Source organism: Aphelocoma coerulescens, chromosome 24, assembly GCF_041296385.1.
Source record: "Aphelocoma coerulescens isolate FSJ_1873_10779 chromosome 24, UR_Acoe_1.0, whole genome shotgun sequence".
Taxonomy (NCBI): Eukaryota; Metazoa; Chordata; class Aves; order Passeriformes; family Corvidae; genus Aphelocoma; species Aphelocoma coerulescens.
Genome location: NC_091037.1, coordinates 5254717 through 5272980, shown reverse-complemented (window position 1 = coordinate 5272980; position 18264 = coordinate 5254717). Strand labels below are relative to the sequence as shown.

At 46.0% G+C, this 18264-nt stretch overlaps 1 protein-coding gene across 4 annotated transcripts in view; it reads left to right on the top strand.

Moving 5' to 3' along the window:
* PKNOX2 (PBX/knotted 1 homeobox 2) overlaps window positions 1-18264 on the top strand; it is an 86499-nt gene that overhangs the window by 34286 nt on the left and 33949 nt on the right. The window contains exons 2-5 of one of the 4 annotated variants that reach the window (XM_068994655.1): window positions 5433-5494; window positions 9764-9880; window positions 14073-14218; window positions 14541-14616. The gene's annotated coding sequence lies outside the window, so the exon portion shown is untranslated. Of the gene's footprint in view, window positions 1-5432; window positions 5495-6905; window positions 6974-9763; window positions 9881-14072; window positions 14219-14540; window positions 14617-18264 lie in introns of those variants that run through there. The other 3 variants (XM_068994656.1, XM_068994654.1, XM_068994657.1) reach the window with 3 other exon arrangements.

The window sequence follows — 18264 nt, the reverse complement described above, 5'->3', positions numbered from 1 at the left end:
TGCCTGGCACGGGTGGCCTGTGGCAAGTTGATTGTGCGGCGTGTTGACTTTCAGTAGTTCCCAATTTATTAATTAACTCAATTTCTTGTTTGATTTCAGCTAAGTGTTTGGCAGGTCATGATTTTGAGCAGGTTTTGGACGTCTTGGAGGATCCTCTGGGGAAAGCAGCCGTTGTGGAGGGGAAAGGCAGGGAGGGATTTGCAAGGTGTGGTGGTTTAGGTGTTTCCTCTGATGCTGATGGAAAGGTTGGAGGAAGGTGCTCTCCTGTCACTCATCTCTCTTGGAAGGGGTGGGGAAGAGTCTTGTAGTGGATTGTCAGGGTTTGGGTTGGAATGCCCAAAAGGTGGGGGCCATCTGCAGCTGGAGGAGGTGGAAGAAGGTGTTACTCCTTCTCATGGTTCTTCTTTCATCATCCCAATGAAGAAAAACAACCCCCTCCTGTTTTAGGCTTTATCTTTGGGTCCTCAGATGGTTCCAATCAGCATCTCAAGTGGAAATCCTCACTTTTTCCCTGATAAGCTTTTACCCTCTGACTTTTTCTCACAGACTGCTCCTCCTGGAATAGACCTCGCAGCCTCTCTCCACAAGTTAGAACTAAGAAATATTTAATAAAGAGGCAATTTAAGCTTTGGGGGAAATTCCTTATGAAAAATTGCCATTTCCACTGGGTCACACAATGGCTCTTTAGAAAGATCTCAAGTTTGACCAGAATTGATGGCCAAGGCTACAACTGCAGAGTGCACTTTCCACCCAAATTGCCAAACGAGGTTATAATTAGTCTCTGGGGATTTCTTGCAGTATCTGATATCACTTAATGGTGGCATTTGATTTTTATGGCAGTCTTTAGGCAGTTGGCTTGAGTCCTGCTTCTACACAGGGTAGTCATCAATGCAGGGTTGGGTCTTCTCTGTAGGATCAACATTTTATTCTTTGCCACTGTAGTCATTAACTCAGGCCTGAGTCTTTGAAGGGTTAATGAGTTACCTGCTGCTGTTGTAGTCATCAGTACAGAGCTGGGGCTTCTCTGAAGGGTCAGTGTTACTTGTTGATGCTGTTTAATAACAGCTCAAAATGTGTCAGTAAAGGCTTCATAACCACAGTGGCTGTGGGAAGTAGAGCATCTATTTTGAAATTCTTTCCACGATTTGCCCTTTTCTTGCTTGAAAGTTGACTAAAAATAAGGAAATTCTCGAATTGCATTGGAAAGAAAGTACTGCAAAATGCTGATCTGGGAATGTCTTAATGTTGAATTTTTGGGCATGAACTTTATGGCTTCCGTTCATTTTCTTTCAGTATTAATCAACACGAATTAGCATGTCAGTGGTGTGGGTTGACACAGCACCTGACAGTCCACAGAGTAAATGCCACATCCATATGCTTGCTCTTAAACTGCCAGCTTTCATTCTGATGGAGAAAATCCTGCAAACATGCACCTTTCCACGAGAAACATCAGATTTCCTGGAACTGCATTTTCCATGGAAGACCTCTGATTTTTATCGATGTGCACCGAGCACGGCCACGGGTACCAAGGGGTACTGATCACATGCAGCTCAAATCTATCACAGCCTTACTGCAGGCTATTAATAGTTTATTAACTCCATTTAAACTCTGCCTTAATGCTCCTGGTGTGACAAGTGTCTCTGCATAGAAATTATTAAGAAAAGACGGTTTTTAATCGAATTATGGAGCGGTGCTGGGACATGTATGCAACCCACACTGTGCCCTGCCTAGCCACATTTCGACAAATATTCTGTGTACGTTTGCATGCAATATAATATTGATTCTGGGGGGATATGCTCCCTTGTTATGTAGGGATCAAACTATCACTGGAAAAGAAATGCTTCTTGGGAGGTCATTTCCAGCTGAGCCAACCCAAAGCCTGGGGTTTTGCATGAGCAACCAAGAGAGGACTGAATTTTGCAGGGGTGAATATTTGAAGCCGAACGTGTTAGAATAACTGGTTAGAGGAAGGCCCTGAGTTTTAGAAATCTATTCCCATCACAAGAAAATAAGAGTTTTTTTGGCTTGTTCCTACCTGTGGGGAGACTCAAAGTTTGAGGAAGGATGTATGTATGGTGAAAAATTTTGCAGTGCTGGAAGATTTATGCCTCAGAGATGGGAACTTATATTTGCTCTTATTGCTGCTCCCCTCATTTAATCTCAAGCACTCCCTTCCTGCCCAAACACAGAAAAATACTTTTAAAATTCCTCGTCTGCCCCTCTTTTCACTGTGCTGTGATGTTTTTTTGTCTCTTGTTGGTCCCTGCATATGGAGAGTCAAGCCGGGACATTAATATTGATGCTGACCTCGGTTATTAGGAGCTGCATTTCCGAGTGTGCCAGCAGCATATAAATACTATTACCGGGTAATTAGCACACCTCAAACTGAGGTTGGATTGAGCAGGGCTTGGTGTCCTACTTTTGGGATTGGGCTTTGGGTTTTTTTGTATTGGGTTGTTGGGGTTTTGCCCCAGGAAGGAGCCAGAGAAATGGAAATCCCAGCTCAGGAGCACCTGGATGCTCAGTGAAACAGAAAGAAGCGAAACAGAGAGGAAAAAAATTGAAGAAAAAATATCTTCCAAGGCTTTATCTTTTGGAAAACCTCTTGTATTTGAAATACAAAATAATAATTTTTGAGTTTCCTATTAATTTTCTTTTTTTTTTTTTTTTGGTTGTTTCCATCCCTTCTTGCTGGATTTCTAGGTTAGCATTTTCTCTTCCCATGCTGCACTTTAATTTTACTCCTCTGGTACTATAAAAGTTTGGAAAAGCTTCAGTGTTGCCAAAGGGCAAATGCAACCAGGATTCTCTGGTTGGATGCACCTGAAAAGTGGGTACTCCTTGAATTCCTCACTCTCCAGCCCTTTCTGGATACAGGAAACCCTTTTATTTTATTCTCTCCCCCATTCACTTCTCCCCAATAAATGCAAGAAGGGTTTTTCTATCTAGACAGGGATGGGGAGACATCCCCAGGGTCACCAGATCCTTCCCTTTATCCCATAGTGCGGCTTTGATTGAAACACCATGTGAATAATTTAGGGGTGTTTTGCATCTTTTATACCTCTGAACTTCCACTAAAAGGGGTTTTGAGTTGCTGCTGCCGGCGAAATAGCGTCTGAAGGTGAAAAACCCCTCAATTTTGCATGAGCTAAAAGGGCTGTGAATGGGGAGTTGGGCTTTGCCTCTGAAGTCAGGTAGGTGTAACACATGAATTTCAGGAATTAGCACGGGAGGAAAGCAGTGGCTCCCTGCTTTGGGGGGTAAATCACTGCAGCTCGCTGGGCCTCGGGGGATCACTGCAGCTTTTGGCATCGCTGCACCTCACTGCACCCAGGGTTGCAACCCTAATTTCTTGCCCCGTGTTACTGTCCCCCTTTTTCTTTTTTAATTGCAGCTCAGTTGCTGGCTTTCCCTCAGCATGGGGGCTTTTTGGGTCAATTCATCCCATTTTCAGACCTCCTCATTGGCTGAGGCTTTTAATAGTTTTGCTAGGAGGGGGCACAGCCTCGTTAGTGGCTTGCCAGCGGGAACGTGCCTGTATCCCCCTGCTTTTGGATGCTCACAGAGGACTTTGATGGCACTGAACTGAAAGAGAGGAGGTTTAGAAATCAGGAAGAAATTATTCCCTGTGAGGGTGCTGAGGCCGTGGCACAGGGTGCCCAGAGAAGCTGTGGCTGCCCCATCCCTGGAATTGCCCAAGAACGGGCTGGACAGGGCTCGGAGCAAGCTGGGATAGTGGAAAGTGTCCCTGCCGATCACAGGGAATTGGAATGAATGATCCTTGAGATCCCTTCCAACCCAGACCATTCCGGGATTCTCTGATTCTCTGACTTTTCCCTTCAGGGCTGACTGCCTCCCAAGGCTGCGTGAGCATCAACATGTGGGCTTGACAGGGTGTCTGTGTCAAGCTGCTGGAAAAGATTTTAAATTCCCGAATAATTTCTTTTCTGCGAAACAAATGAATCTTCAGAAGGGCCTTTCCTCACAGTTGCTAAGCCATTTAATTTATCTGAGTCATTTACAATTTGTGATGGGCCTGTTAATAGCCTGATGTGGGGGATCAACATCACTTAGATGTGGGGGTCGTTTTCTTTCTTTTTTTCCCTTTTTCTTTTTTTTTTTTGGCCTTTTGGGTTTTAATTTCTTGCTGGATTTGCCCCCAGAGGCACAAAGCTGTTTGGGAAACGTCAGCTCTGTCTCCCCAGCCCCTTTGTCATGCTGGTGCAGCTCGGGCTGAAAGCGCAAACCGCAGCCCACCCATGGGGACGTGCTGCCCTGCTACTACTTAACTGCTTCAAAGTACCTGTCTGTGATATGAAACATGCCATAAAATGAATATATTCCAGATGTCCCAGCAAATTCCCCTTAGCTCCACAATCCACCTGAAGGCAGTCGACACAGCGAGGTTCCTTGGTCCCTGCTGCTCCCTCACTGCCGAAAGGAGCGCAGTGGTGGCTCGTTTGGGGTTGCAGTTTGGGAGGTGGCCATTACCAGACCAGGGTAATGCCCCCGGGTCCTGCTCCGTGCAGCGTGGGGTGAAGGCTTCAGCCACTGATGGCCCAGGGGGTGATTGCCCTCCATGGGATTGGGGAAGATGGGGTTTGCATCCTTAAGTTTGGGGGGTCTTTATCCTGGAGGGGATTTCTCTGTCCTTGGAAGTTCTCCATTCTTGGGGGATCTCCATCCTTGGAGTCTGCAGAATCTCCATCCTCAGGGTTGTGAAGGTACTTGGGTTATGAGGATCTACATCGTCAGGGTTGGTGGATCCCCATACTCAGGGTTAGGAGCTCTCTCCTTGAACTTTGTGAGTCTCCATCCTTGGGTTTTGGAGATCTCCATTTCCAGGGTTGGGAGATCCCCTTCCTTGTGGCTGGGGGAATTCTCAACCTTAGTGTTAGGTGGATTCTTCCTTGTGTTTTCTGGAGCTCCATTCCTGAGTCTTGGGCATCTTCACCTTCAGAGCTGGGGGTGTGTCTCCATCTTTGGGATATGGGGATCTTCTTCCTTGGGTTTGGAGGAGAATTTTCGTCCTTGGGGCTGGCAGATACATCTGGGGTTGGCAGACCTCCATCCTTGAAGGTTCTCCATCTTCGGGGTTGGGCGATCTCTGTCCATGTCTGTCCATGGAGGAAGGACCTTTGTCCTCCCTCCTGGATGAAGCCACGACCCACAACCTCCTCCATACCACAACACCCATGTTGCTCAGGGGCTGTGGGGGGTGTTTAGCCAGGCTCACACCCTTGGACAGCTGCTGTTTTGGGATGATTGGAACCTCTGTGAGCAGAGCAGGTTCCCAACCTTCCAGCCAGCTCAGCAAATATGACCTTGATTTATTTAAAAGCTTCAGAGAGAACGTTGGGGCGTGTATTTGCTGTTGGATTGGATATTTCCAGGAGACACAGCCAATAATTTCCTTGGTATGCTCTGTATAGGTCCTGGTTGGCTGAGAGGACCATGGAAAAGCTGGAATAACAACCATGTAGAAGGCAATGAAGTAGGTACAAAAGCTAAAATTACTATTCATCGCTAATACATTGCATGGCACTAATTAATTTTTAAACAGCCTCACTGGGGACCTCATTGCTAAAACATGATGTTTTCTTCTCCGGAGCTATAACTGTTAACTCCAAACAAAGCAGAAGAAAGTCAGGAAGGATGAGGAACCGCAGGTCCATTAGACTGCATCCGAGTTGCCTGCTCTGATGGCCAAATCTGGTGGCCTCTGTGCCTGGGGGGATGCTCTGTTACACCTCTCTGAAGGGATTTTTTTGGGCTGGGGAGTCAAATCCAGTTCCCTGGGAGTGCAGAAGTGTTGTCTGAGCTGCAAGCATGCTGGGAGGAAAGGGAAAACTATTTTTGATTCTGCTCTCACCTGTCTCACTTTGCCTGAGCATGGCTTTCCCTGAATGTTTTTAACTGTATTTTATTACTGGTCTCACAAGCCTCAGACTGGGGGATTGTTGTCATTGCACTCACTCACATGTGAGTTATTTAATTCAGTCTTTGTGAGTGTGGAGAAAAGACTTTCTTCAACATTTTCATTGCTGCTGACATCTAGATCAACGCCCAAAGATATTTGTATGACATTTCCCATTTCCAATTAATATCTGAAATATTCCTCCTAAAATGGTCTGAGCTGGTAATGCTTTATCTTCCATTTAATGTTTAATTATTCTTTAATTATTTGGACACTTTTCTCATCACCACTTTGAGTCCACCTATGAATTCCAGCCTTTTGAGTTTCATCATCTCTGAAAGAAGGGAAATTCAGCAAGCTTCTGCTAAGTTTATTTTAAAAAATGTATCAAGTTCAGTAGTTTTACTTACACCTCTCTGTTTACCTTCTTTATTTTAAAATTAGGAAATGTGGTGGCTTGGGGGCGATTTTTTTTTTTCTGTTCTCTGGGTCTGATGGTACCAGGATCTGGCCTGAGCCAGGCTGGGTGTAAAAAATGACAAATGCACCATTGAAATAGTGGTTTTTTGCTGTTGGAGAGAGGCTTTGCTGTGTGCCAGTAGCAGCCCTGAGGTCATGGAGGGCTGCGACTGAAGGGAGCACAGGACCCCCCCAAACGGGGTGATTTCTGTTTCCATATGGAAAAGGGATGTGGCATCTGGTTTCACTCCCAGCAGCTGGCAGCTTGAAGCCTGTGTTTTGCATGGTGTGGAGTAAAGAGAAAATAAAGTGTCGAATTGTTTGGCATTATCAAGGATTTCTGCTCCCCAGGACTCCTGCATAAAGAGATGGAAATTTTAGCTGCTGGAGCCAAGAAACACACAGAAGTATATGAATTTATTACATTTTATCTCATTCCCTTGCAAACAGCACTGGAAATGTCAAAAGATCATCTATTGTTTCATCGTTTAGAAAGAATTTTTGTTTTCTAGTTGTAATTTCCTTGATGCCTGGCTGTGGGGAAGGAAGAGAAATTGGAGCAGGAGCTGGCAGGGCTGCGGCAGGTTGAACATGCAGGTTTGTCTGGCCATGGAGCTACATGCATTTAAATTTCTCACATCCCAGGTTTTTAATTTAACAAATGTAATTAAGGCTGGGGTAGGTACTCGGATTATTCATTTACTCCAGATGGAAAAAATTAAATTGAATGCAAATTCCGTAATCAGACATGAAGTTGAGGATGTCGGACGTGATGGGGAAGTGTCAGCACATTAATCGGACCGCTTTCCCTAAACAGCACCCAAATCTAAGAGCCAGGGATTATTTGAATAATTGAGGTGGCATTTGATAAGATATCTGATTGCTGATATCTCCTTAAGACGGAGCCCTAATTGTAATTCTCCATCAAGAAGGATTAATGTGTGCAACAGAATGCACTGGGAGTAGTGTGGTGTCAGACTCCCTCCCTTGAGGTTTGGTTTTTTATCAAGGGCTGCCATGCCCAGGGAAGGTGCCAAAGTGATTTATCGCTTCTCCTGTTACTTTATCCATGTGCCAGGAGGTCGTCAGGTAGCACAGCTTGGCACGGGGGATCTGGGCATCCAAGGCTGCCTGAGTCCCACAGCCCCAGAGTTGGGTCTGTGTTTTGGAGGTGCCTCCCATGACTGGAGACGGATGCATCAGTTGCATCTTAATGGCCCTTCTTCGTGTCTTCAGGGCACAGTTAGACCCCCTTTTTCTCTGGAAAAAGGAGACAAAATGGAGACACTGCCCCAACTTCAGCAGAAGACCATGTTGGAGGACCGTGACCCCATCCACGACTCCAGTTATCTGATGGTCTTGGAAAACTGGGGGGGGTTGATGGACATTGACTCCCAACTCAGTCTTGGCAGGGATAGAGTTTGCAGAGTCTCAGTGTTCTACTGAGACTGCAAACCAGCTGCCACTCACTTGATCCCCTTTCCTCTCCCCTTCTCCTCCTGGAGAAGAGAACTGGAGGCACAAAAGGCGAAGATCATCATCAAAAAGATGGGTTGAGATAAGAACAATTTACTGGAAACAGGAAACAAACAGTAACAGCAACAATGTTAATAACAAAAGTGTACCAAAAAAGAGAGCGATTCACATATAAAAATGCTCACCTTGCAGCTAGAGCTGCTCCCTTTGGCTGGGAAGAGAGTCTCTTTCCTGCCCTTCCCCCCAAAATGATGTGAAGTGGTATAGGATAACCAGATCCTGGCCATGACCCCTCCCAGCAACTGCAAAAATTAACCCTCTCGTGGCTCGAGCCAGGACAGTTTCCAAGAGGAGTTTCCACTCAATCTGGCAGCAGACACTCGGTCATAATCATAGAAATCTTCTCTTGTGGAGTCTGTTTCACTGCCAGAGCCATTGGCTCCTCTTAAAACCAGGCATGGAAGGGTGGGAAGAGAGGGGTGGGCTTTCCTCCTTGAATCCCACACCCTGAGTGAGATTAGAAAGGATTTAAATTGCTGAAATGACAATTAAAAAAAATATTGATATATCCATGTTGAAGATCCAGTCTTGTAAACAAATCATCATCATGGTCTTTCCTTCTCCCTTCCTCTATCTAGCAGCAAATGAAAAAAAGAAAAGGGAAAAAGATGAAAGAGGGCAAAGGAGGAAAGCTTGAAAGAGTTTGCTGATGGGTTTTTTTTGGTCTATTTGAGAGCTTGAATATTTTGAAACAAACTGTAAATGGAAAGTCTTCCCTGGGAGGGTGGGCAGGCCCTGGCACAGGGTGCCCAGAGCAGCTGTGGCTGCCCCTGGATCCCTGGAAGTGTCCAAGGCCAGGTTGGATGGGGCTTAGAGCAAGCTGGGGTAGTGGAAGGTGTTCCTGCCTGTGGCAGGGAGTTGGAACAAGATGAGTTTTAAGGTCCCTTCCAACCCAAACCATTCTGGGATTCTCTGATTCTGTATAATAAAAAAAACCCCATGTGTTGGGGAGAAAATAATCCTTAGCCCTTCTGCAGTCAGTGGTTTGCCCAGCAGTGATGAGGATATATTATATTTTTCCTGTCTCTAAAGTAAAATGAAATGCAGAGATTTTTCATTTTTTCTCTTTGTCCTACAATCCCACCTCCTCCTGTGGCCATGTGCCAATGGCCACCCCGGGTGGATTGGGTGCACGGAGTGATTTTAGCCAAGCTCTGGACAGTGCATTCACAACCAGAAAGGTGCTATTTCCCCTCAAAAAAAAAAAAAACCCAAACCCCAAAAACCACTTAACCCCCCCCAACCAACCAACCAAACTCCCAACTTAAATCACTTGAGATAAGTTGGGTGTTATCTTAAGGTTGCAAATTGCTTGTTTGCTTCTCCAGCTGGAGCTGTTAATTCAGAACAATTAACACACCGTTTAAAACCCAGACAAAGCATATGGAGGCAGTCCTTGGGAAAAGAGCCTGTTTGGGATGGAGTGCCTCAACGTGAAATAGGAAGGATAACTCCAGTTTGTCTTTCCTCTGAGATTCTGGCAGGTGTTGTGGGAAATGACACAAAGACCAGGGAGTTTAGCCCCTCCAAACCCCAGTTGGGTGCTAGGTTGAGTGATGCTCAAAGCAAGAGCCAACTGGGTCAATAGAGCCAAGAAGAAATAAAGTGTTCTTAGGATGAATTTACCACTGAGACAGTACCTTCACCCTCCTGTTCATCCTTCAAATATTTCTTCTTGATGAAGAAATAATGAATCCTAGAGTCAATCCTAAAATAATGCCTATATTTTTTTATTAGTCCCTTTGCAATGCTATGAAACACCTCCCTGGCTCCATCCTTTAGGCCTTTTGCAGCAGCATTTTGGACACCTGCCATTTATTTTCTCAGGTTCCTTTTTGATTTTTGATGCAGGTGAAGAACAAAAGCCTAAATCTGGAAAGCAACCCCGAAATACAGCAGTTCCACCTTCTTAAAATACTGATGTGAGCTCAACCTGCTTAAAATGTCCCTGGGTCAAGGAGCAAGGAGGTGAGCTCATTGCTTTTCTGCAAGGACATAAACCACTGTTAGAATTTTATGGGATGCTGTAGAAAATACTGCAGCAGTTGTTGCATTGTTGCAGCCCCGTGGTGGCTTTTGCAGGATGATCCATCCTTTCTTCCACCCTTGCCTCCATGTGTCCATGTATCTTTTCACCACGTATGTTCATCCATGACTCTGTGTGTCCATGCATCCTTGCATCCATGAATCCATGCATCCTTGCATCCTTGCATCCATCCACCCCTCATTTTTGGCCATTTACTTCTGACCACAATTGTACATAATTAAGGGCACCCGAGAATCTTTTTTTTGCATGTGAAAAAAATCCAAGTATTTTCCTCCGAAACTTTACAGGAATTGGCATGGCTGAACGTGCAGCAGCTTTTTGCATCCCCTACAAATGATGGGAAAATATGCTTTTCCATCCCAAAGTTGGCACTAGGATTCTGGGGTTGGGGACCCCTGTAACGTGGGCCCCCCAAAGCCTTCATCTGCCTGAGCTGTGAAAGCCAAGCAGGTCATCTCTAAGAGCTTTTTCTGCAAACCCTTTCCTGTTATTCCCCCATCCGAGGATGGATGTAGGCAGCATCGGCAAATCTGAATAACTAATCAGAGTCCTCATTAACCCCCCACTGAGATGCTCAAACATTCACTTTGCTGTTTGTGAAGCAGGATTAAAAAAAAAAAAAAAAAAAAAGGAAAAGGGAAAAAACCGCACAAGCCACCCTGCATTAAAATTGATGTGTTATTAATCCCACTGTTCCAGACCTCATGGGTACCGAATTTTCCTCCGTCTTGCCCGAGGCCGAACAGTATGGTGCTGCTTCTGCAGGGCACTTTGCCTTTCCATTATTTATCAGCACAGTGGAGAGAGGCTGCTTTTGTTCCCTGGATCCAGATGTGTTCACATGTGCATGTCTGGGGTGGGGATGTCCAGTATTTCTCTCCATGCCCTGTTTGGATTAATGTGAGTCACCTACAGCAGAGCTCCACCAATACTTGTCTCTCCCAACTGTGTTTTGCCTCAAAGCAGCTTTGCTTTTGCACAAATACAAAAATATTTGGGTGTGTGGGCACATCTCAAATCTTTCACCCTCTCAGAGGAAGGGTGGGGTTTGTGCATCACCAGTTTTACTTCTGAAATGAAAATACCATATTCCTCTTTGCCCCTTTGAGCATCCCCAACACTTGGCCCCAGCCCTTACTCAGGTGCTGGAGATGCTATAGAAATTGCACTGTGCGGGGAAAACCCCAACACACCAAAGGTTTTTATCCCAAAAGTCCTCATTGCAGATGGCAGCAGGTGTTGCAAAGGTATATCACAATCATCCCTTGGAGCTCCTTAAAGGGTTAACTGAAATTTGAGCTTTGATTTCTGCATTTGTACTGTTTTTTGCACCTACAGGGTTTTTCTTTGGTTATCCCCACGGGTGTGGAGTTTGGGGCCAGTAGAGCTTGCTGCTGGGCATAGTGTGAGGTATAAAAATAATTCAATAAAACTCAGCATTATTGGGGATTTCACCGTTTGTGGTTTCCCCGTAAGTCAGAGGAGCTGGCATTAAATTTATTTAAACGTGGTAGTCACAATTAAACAGCATTGACATGATGAGGTTGGAAGCATTGTGGCCTGCTCACATTGGAAGAAACAAAGTGACATGCTGGGAAGAGCCTTCTTGCTTTAAAATCCTACACTTTGTGCAAAAATCCTGAATTTTGTTGTGCTAAATGTCAGCTTTATTAGCATTCCCTTACACTTCATTAAATCTTTATTAACAGGGATGCCCTTGGCTTTTTGCACCCGGGGTACAGGCTGCCATCCCAGGATACTGGGCTCCCCTCTCTGCTGTTGGATGCTATTCAGGTCGACTAGATCAGGATTTAGGGCATTTGGGGGGATTGATGACTTGTCAGAAATGGTGTCTCATTCATGACCCTCGGGCAGCTGCTGAATACAACCATGAGCGCCTGGGACACCGTGGATCTTGCTGCCTTGCATTGCCTGTGGTGGAGCATCTTGAAGGAGGCATCTCCTCCGTTCCCTTTCGCATCGGGAGGACTTCAAAGGCCTTTGCTAAACTTCAAAGGATGCCTTTTGAAGTTGCTAAAAGTGTGTGCCAGCTCTAAAAGACTCCTTTCTCTCTCTGCAAGGGTGTTCAGGGAGATGTCCCTGGTGGGGTTGGCTCTTGGTGTTCTTCATGATGGGGACAAAAGTGGCATCATTTCTGCAGAAGTTGCAAATGTTTTTGTCCTACATGCATGCAGCATCCAAGACCTCAGGCCTGACCACGTCCAAGGATGAAAATCAGTCTGCCAGTCTATCAGAGCACTTTTAAGTGACAGAGCCTTATTTCTGCCTCTTTTCCCCCAGTCCTCACATTTTGTTCACACAGCAAGCCCAGATGACAAAAGTCTTTCCTGTGTGATAAAAAAAAGTCTTTATAGGGATGAAGGACTGGTGCAAAACATGAGCTTTTTCATCATGATGCCAGGACAAATCCAATGAAAATCAAGTCCCAGGTTCACTGCAGGTGTTTGGCATCAGCCCATTCATGTTCCTCCGAGGCATAAGCATAAATTCTTTACCAGAAATAACCATTGATATTTCACCTGCTGTTGTGGTGGAAGAGTTCTCGACTCAGGCCCTTCTGAGCACTTAGTGTAACCCAGATTAGGTCTCTCAATCTCTCAGCAGGACCTGCACTGGCCTGAGAAGTCAAGAAGCACCTTTCACCAAGTTTTCCACGGTTGGAGGTTTCTGCTGTGTTTTGCCCTGAGATGACCCCGTTCTTTCCATATCTCTCCTTGGGCAATGACCTTAGGCCAGGTTTCCAGAAATGGCACTTCCTATGCAAGCTTCCCCATGTAACTCTTTTGGACCCATATTCCTGGCTGAGATGATGGATGCCTGCTGTGAAGGCCCAGAACTGCAGGTGGTGTTACTGCCTGGGGTTTGGGGTGGAATTAAAACCAGGGGAAAGAGTTCTCATGGATCTCCTATCTGGCCTCACCACACGAGCCGTAGCTCTCTGCTGGTGATGCATCCCTGAGGTGTGTCGTGGGGATCTGAGGAGCACTCCGGAGGTTCAGGTATCTCAGATGGGTATTGAGCATCTGAGGAGCTCCTTGGAGGTGGTGTGCAACTAGAGGTGCATGGATCAGAGGTGCATTGAAATCAGCAGTTCAGCACATGGAGGTGTACATACAGGTGTCTGTGTTAGGCACAGATCAGCAATCCGAGGAGCTCTGGAACAGGTTACACGAATCAGGGTAGGTGTATTGGATGTGTATTGAAATCTGAGGAGCTCTCTGGAGGCGACACATATCATGGGACAACTATCAGAGCTCTGAGGAGCTCCCTGAAGATGATGTGTGCCGTGTCAGATGATTGTCAGAGATTTGAGGAGCTCCAGCCTGGTGCCATGTATCAGAGCTGTGTGTGTCAGGTGTGCCTTGGTGAGGGGCTCTCGAGGGTTGGTTTGTATCGAGGTGATACATCAGCAGTAGACTGGAGATCAGAGGAGCTTGGCAGAGGTTGTGTGTATCAAGGGGCATATATTGGACTATATATATATATATAATATAAGGGATTTATATTGGAGATCTGAGGAGCTCTCTACCAGGAGATTTATATCAAGGTAGATATATCAGACATATATTGGAGATCTCGGGTGATGTTTATAGACACACAGGTAATATCTGGAGGTGATGTATGTAGAGGGACGTTCATCAGATGGATATTGAAGATCTGAGGGGCTCACTAGGGGTGATATATATGGAGAGATGTGGTGAATTTTATCTCTTGTATTCCTTTTTTTGCAGTCAAACACAGAACACCCCTGTGTCGGTGGCTGTGCTGGTCCTTGCTCAGCCCATCTTCGTTTTTCCACTGAAACTGCTGAGATGGGCCTAGAAATCCCAGTCCCATAAAGGCCAGATTCTTGGTAGTTGTAAAATCATCTCTAACATATGGGTGGACTTCTCCTTATTAAACTGTGTCTGGGAGCTCCCCCATTTCTGAGGTAGTGGCTGTTCCCCAGTTCACTCTGTCTGAGCCCAAGTATAAAAACACATTTACAGGCAAGCAAGGATTGTAATTAACCAGGGAAATGGCAACATGAAATGGGGACACAGCCAACAGCAGTGCTGTTTCATTCCTTTTTCTCTTTTCTCTCCTTTTCAGACCTAGATTGTACCAGTAACCCTCAGTGTGATCCCCTGACGAGCTTTTGCCACCGACCAGGAGTTGAGAAGGACGGGGCAGGTCGACCTCCATCCTCTGTGGACAGACCAACCACGAGCACGCCTGCATTTTCTGGACATATCTCGGTTCGACCTCTAAAAATCTCATTTATTTTTTCTTGTTTTCTGGAGGTGTTCAAACCTGCTGGGGAAAAGCCCTGATCTAGCTCAGACATCAGTCCTGCTTTCATCTCCAGGGGATATTCCCACCTACATTTTCCTTGGTTCCTTCTATTTTCACCATCATCCTTCAAAACAAGTGCATTAAGAGCAGACTTGCCCGCCATGGCTTCACTGGCACTGCCAGAATACCTTTCCTAGTGCAGAGCTTCATCCTTTGCTTAATATTTCACTTTCTCATTTCTTCATTTTCTCTCAGTATTCAAATATTTCATGTTTGCTTTCCCAGGTTGTGATCCCTACCCAGTTTTCGGGGCAGTGGGAGGAAGCTTCCAGGGCAGTGGCTCCCTGAGCACCCCCTAACAGTAAGGCTGCTTTGCTTTATATTAATTAAGCAATTATATATATTAATTGTGCAATTATGTGCATTAATTGAGCAGGATGTGGCGAGTCATGACCTTGGAGTGGCTCTATTTGGAGGAATTTCTGCTGTTTTCTGTTGCATTTAAATTGTATCAACCCTTCCCTAAATGCAGTGAGCATTTCAGGAGAGAATTACACTTTTTCTTTTTTTAAGAAATCAGTCTGTGCAGAGAGTCTTGTTTTAAAGCTCAAGTGTTGATAACATATTGTTAAGAGCCCTACAAGGCATAAGCAGCCTGGAGGAAAACACAGATATATTTTTGTGAAAATACTCTGAAATATGGGCTGTTATCACTGCAAAATTTTGGCACAGCCGGCAGTAGGGTGCAGAGAAATGGTCACCAACTAAAAATAAGCAAAATGCAGAGCTTAAAATAAGATGTACATGAAACCAAGAGTTTCACAGTCCTTTAGTCAACCCTGATCACTAAAATTAGGGCTTGACAGAGTGACAAATGTACTCGATCCGTGCCAAAACCAGGGCACCCGGCCGGTGACGCAGAAAATAAAACCCTGTTGGCTACAACTTCCCTCCTGTAGGAACAAAGAGAAGTCTTTGGTCACTGAAAATGGGAGTGGCACCTTCAATTTGTGTAAATATTCTGCAAAAGCGCCTGGTTTCTTCTTAAACTGATTACATTAGGGTGGGGGCTTCTCAGGGAAAAACCCAAAACCTTCATTTGGTCCGTGCGCAGCAGAGCATCTTCTCTTTGAGTCTTTTCTTTTGAGTCTTGCCTCCTCTGAAAGTCCCTTTTAGTAAGAAGCAGCCAATAAGGGGGGGATTATGTCCTCCAGGCTGCCCTTTAAGCCCCGATTCCTGCTGCTGACCTTGCTTCAGCCAAAACAAAACCCACATGATGAAGGAAGTGATGAATATCTCCTCAGTCTGATAAAGGTACAGGTTGGGTTCACTTTGAAATTACTTTTCTGGTGAGTGTGGGGGGGATTGGGGTCACCACAATGACCACTTTGTGGGGGGATCCTCCCTGCCTTGATGCCCTGTTTCCAGTCTGTATTTCAAAGTGAGCTGCCCAGTGCTTGCATGAAAGGACTCAGTACCCTGCCATGTATTTTGTGTGCCTTGGGTTGTTCTCTTTGGAGGAGCTGTGGAGAACATGAGCGTGTGTCTGTGGAGGACACAAGTGCAGCCTGGCCTGGAAGTATCTCCAGCAAGGAGACCAAACCTGAACTCAGCAAATTGTGCCAGCAAGGTCCAGACACCTTCCTTTAAAGGCACAGAAAGCTGTGATGGTGGGTGGCCACCTGATTGCCTTCTGGAACACTGGGCTGGCATCACTCTAAGTGGTTAATGATAGAAATTACCTCTCCTGAAGGCTTCTGAGAAACAACTTGGTTTCCCTTGGCTTTTTCCACTGTGTGCTGCTCTCCCCAGTTTCCAGGCACAAAACTGTTTCTGCTCTCCTCCTCCTGAAGCCCCTCTGACCACAAGATGCACCTCGGAGGCCAGGCCATACCTTTTGTCATTGTGCAAAAAAAGTTGTGAAAAAAATTTAGCCTATCTAAATACTTTCCAGTCCTTTTTTGACCCCAATTTCCTCATTGTGTTGAGTTCAGACCAGGCTGAGATTTACTCCCAGCTACTGTAAAAAATTCACTGTCCTGGTTGAAGCCAGGACATTGGTGAAGGACTGCAGCTGTCAGTTTGGACTGAAAAAACTTAAATGATGATTAAATTGTTGCAGAGCAGGACAGTTTTTGAGCACGTTCTTCTCAGCTACCCATCCTCAAGCGACAGCGCTGGCATCACCTTTGGTCTTGGAACAGAAATTTTGTAGAATTCACAAATCCTGGAGTTTCCCATCAGCTCGTTCACCTCAGACCCACACTTAAACCTCTTCTTCCAGCTCATGTCTCCAAAACTCATCAAATTTTTTGCCATCACCGCTTTTGTCCTCCAAGAAGCTCTTTTTAGCCTGGCAGGGACCTTGGGGATGGAGCCTTCAATAGCATCTGTCACAGTATCCTCTGCACAAATGTCCGGCCCACAGCTGGATGAGCGTGTTTGAGCAACTGCCTCGGGTCGGGCCCAAAGGGTTCCAGTGGATGAGGTGGCATCAGACTTGCAGCCTGTCACTGGTGGGGTTCTGCAGGGCTCCATCTTCCACCCTGTGCACTTCAACATCTTCATAAATGACTTGGATGCAGGACTGGAAGGGACATTAGGCAAGTTCGCAGGTGATACAAAACTGGGATGAGCTGTTGACTCCCTCGAAGGTGGGGAGGCTCTGCAGAGAGACCTTGACAAATTAGAGGACTGGGCCATCCCCATGAGGTTCAACAAGGGGAAGTACAGGATTCTGCACCTGGGATGGGGCAACCCTGGAAGTACAAACAGCGAAAGGAATGAAATGCTGGAAAGCAGCTCTGCGGAAAGGGACCTGGGGGTCCTGGTTGATGGGAAGTTGAATTTGAGTCAGCAGTGCCCTGGCAACCAGGAGGGACATTGTTGTTTTAGGGGACTTCAGGCCCAGTATCGCCAGCTGGGTGAGGGAGGAGATTGTCCTGCTCTGCTCTGCTCTGCTCTGCTCTGCTCTGCTCTGGGGTGGCCTCACCTGCAGTCCTGTGGGCAGTTTTGGGCACAACCGTGTAAGAAAGATATTGGACTGTTAGAGAGCATCCAAGGGAGAGCAACAAACATGGTGAAGGGCCTTGAGGGGAAGCTGCATGAGAACAGCTGAGGGCACTTGGTCTGCTCAGCCTGGAGGAGATGGAGGGGAGACTCATGGCAGTGTTCAACTTCCTCGTGAGGAGAAGAGGAGGGGCAGACACTGATCTCATCTCTGTGGTGCCCGGTGGCAGGACCCAAAGGAATGGCCTGAAGTTGTGTCAGGGGAGGCTTAGGTTGGATATTAGAGAAAGGTTCTTCACCCAGGGTGTGGCTGGGCACTGACCAGGCTCCCCAGGGCAGTGGTCATGGCCCCAAGGCTACCAGGGCTCAAGAAGCATTTGGACAATACTCTCAGATGTGTGGTGTGACTCTTGGGGATGGTGCTGTGCAGGGCCAGAAGCTGGGCTTGATGATCCTTGTGGGTCCATTCCAACTCAGATTATTCTGTGATTCTGTGACCTTCTCATTGCCAGTGTGGGTTTGAGATTTGGTGTTTGCATGATGGAAATGTGGGTGCTCAGTGATTCCTGGCTCATGGAATTAGCAGGTTGTGATGGAGAATGAAGAGCACAAGCCAAGGTTTGAAAGCATAGGGTAAGACTTTAGACTTTGGACATAAATTATTCAGAGGTAGTTGCTCTCAGAGAAGAGCAGTTGGAAAATTCTTCTGCTCCCTATTTTTTACAAGGGAACCAGAAATTTTTTTTGGGCATTTCATGCCCAGCAAGAGGAAGTTTCTGCATTTTTGGGGTTCTTCAGCTACACTTCACTTCAAAGCTTTTTGATTTGCTGAAAAAAATCACAACTTACTCTTTTGGGAACTTTTCTTGGGCAGAGGGCTGGGTTGCACAAAATTCAAGTATTGCCAGGTTACTTTGAAGAAACTTCTTTGATGCTTCCCTGTGCCAGTTTGTTTTGGAAGGTGCTTTAATGGTCTTCCCCTATAAAAATAACACTTTAA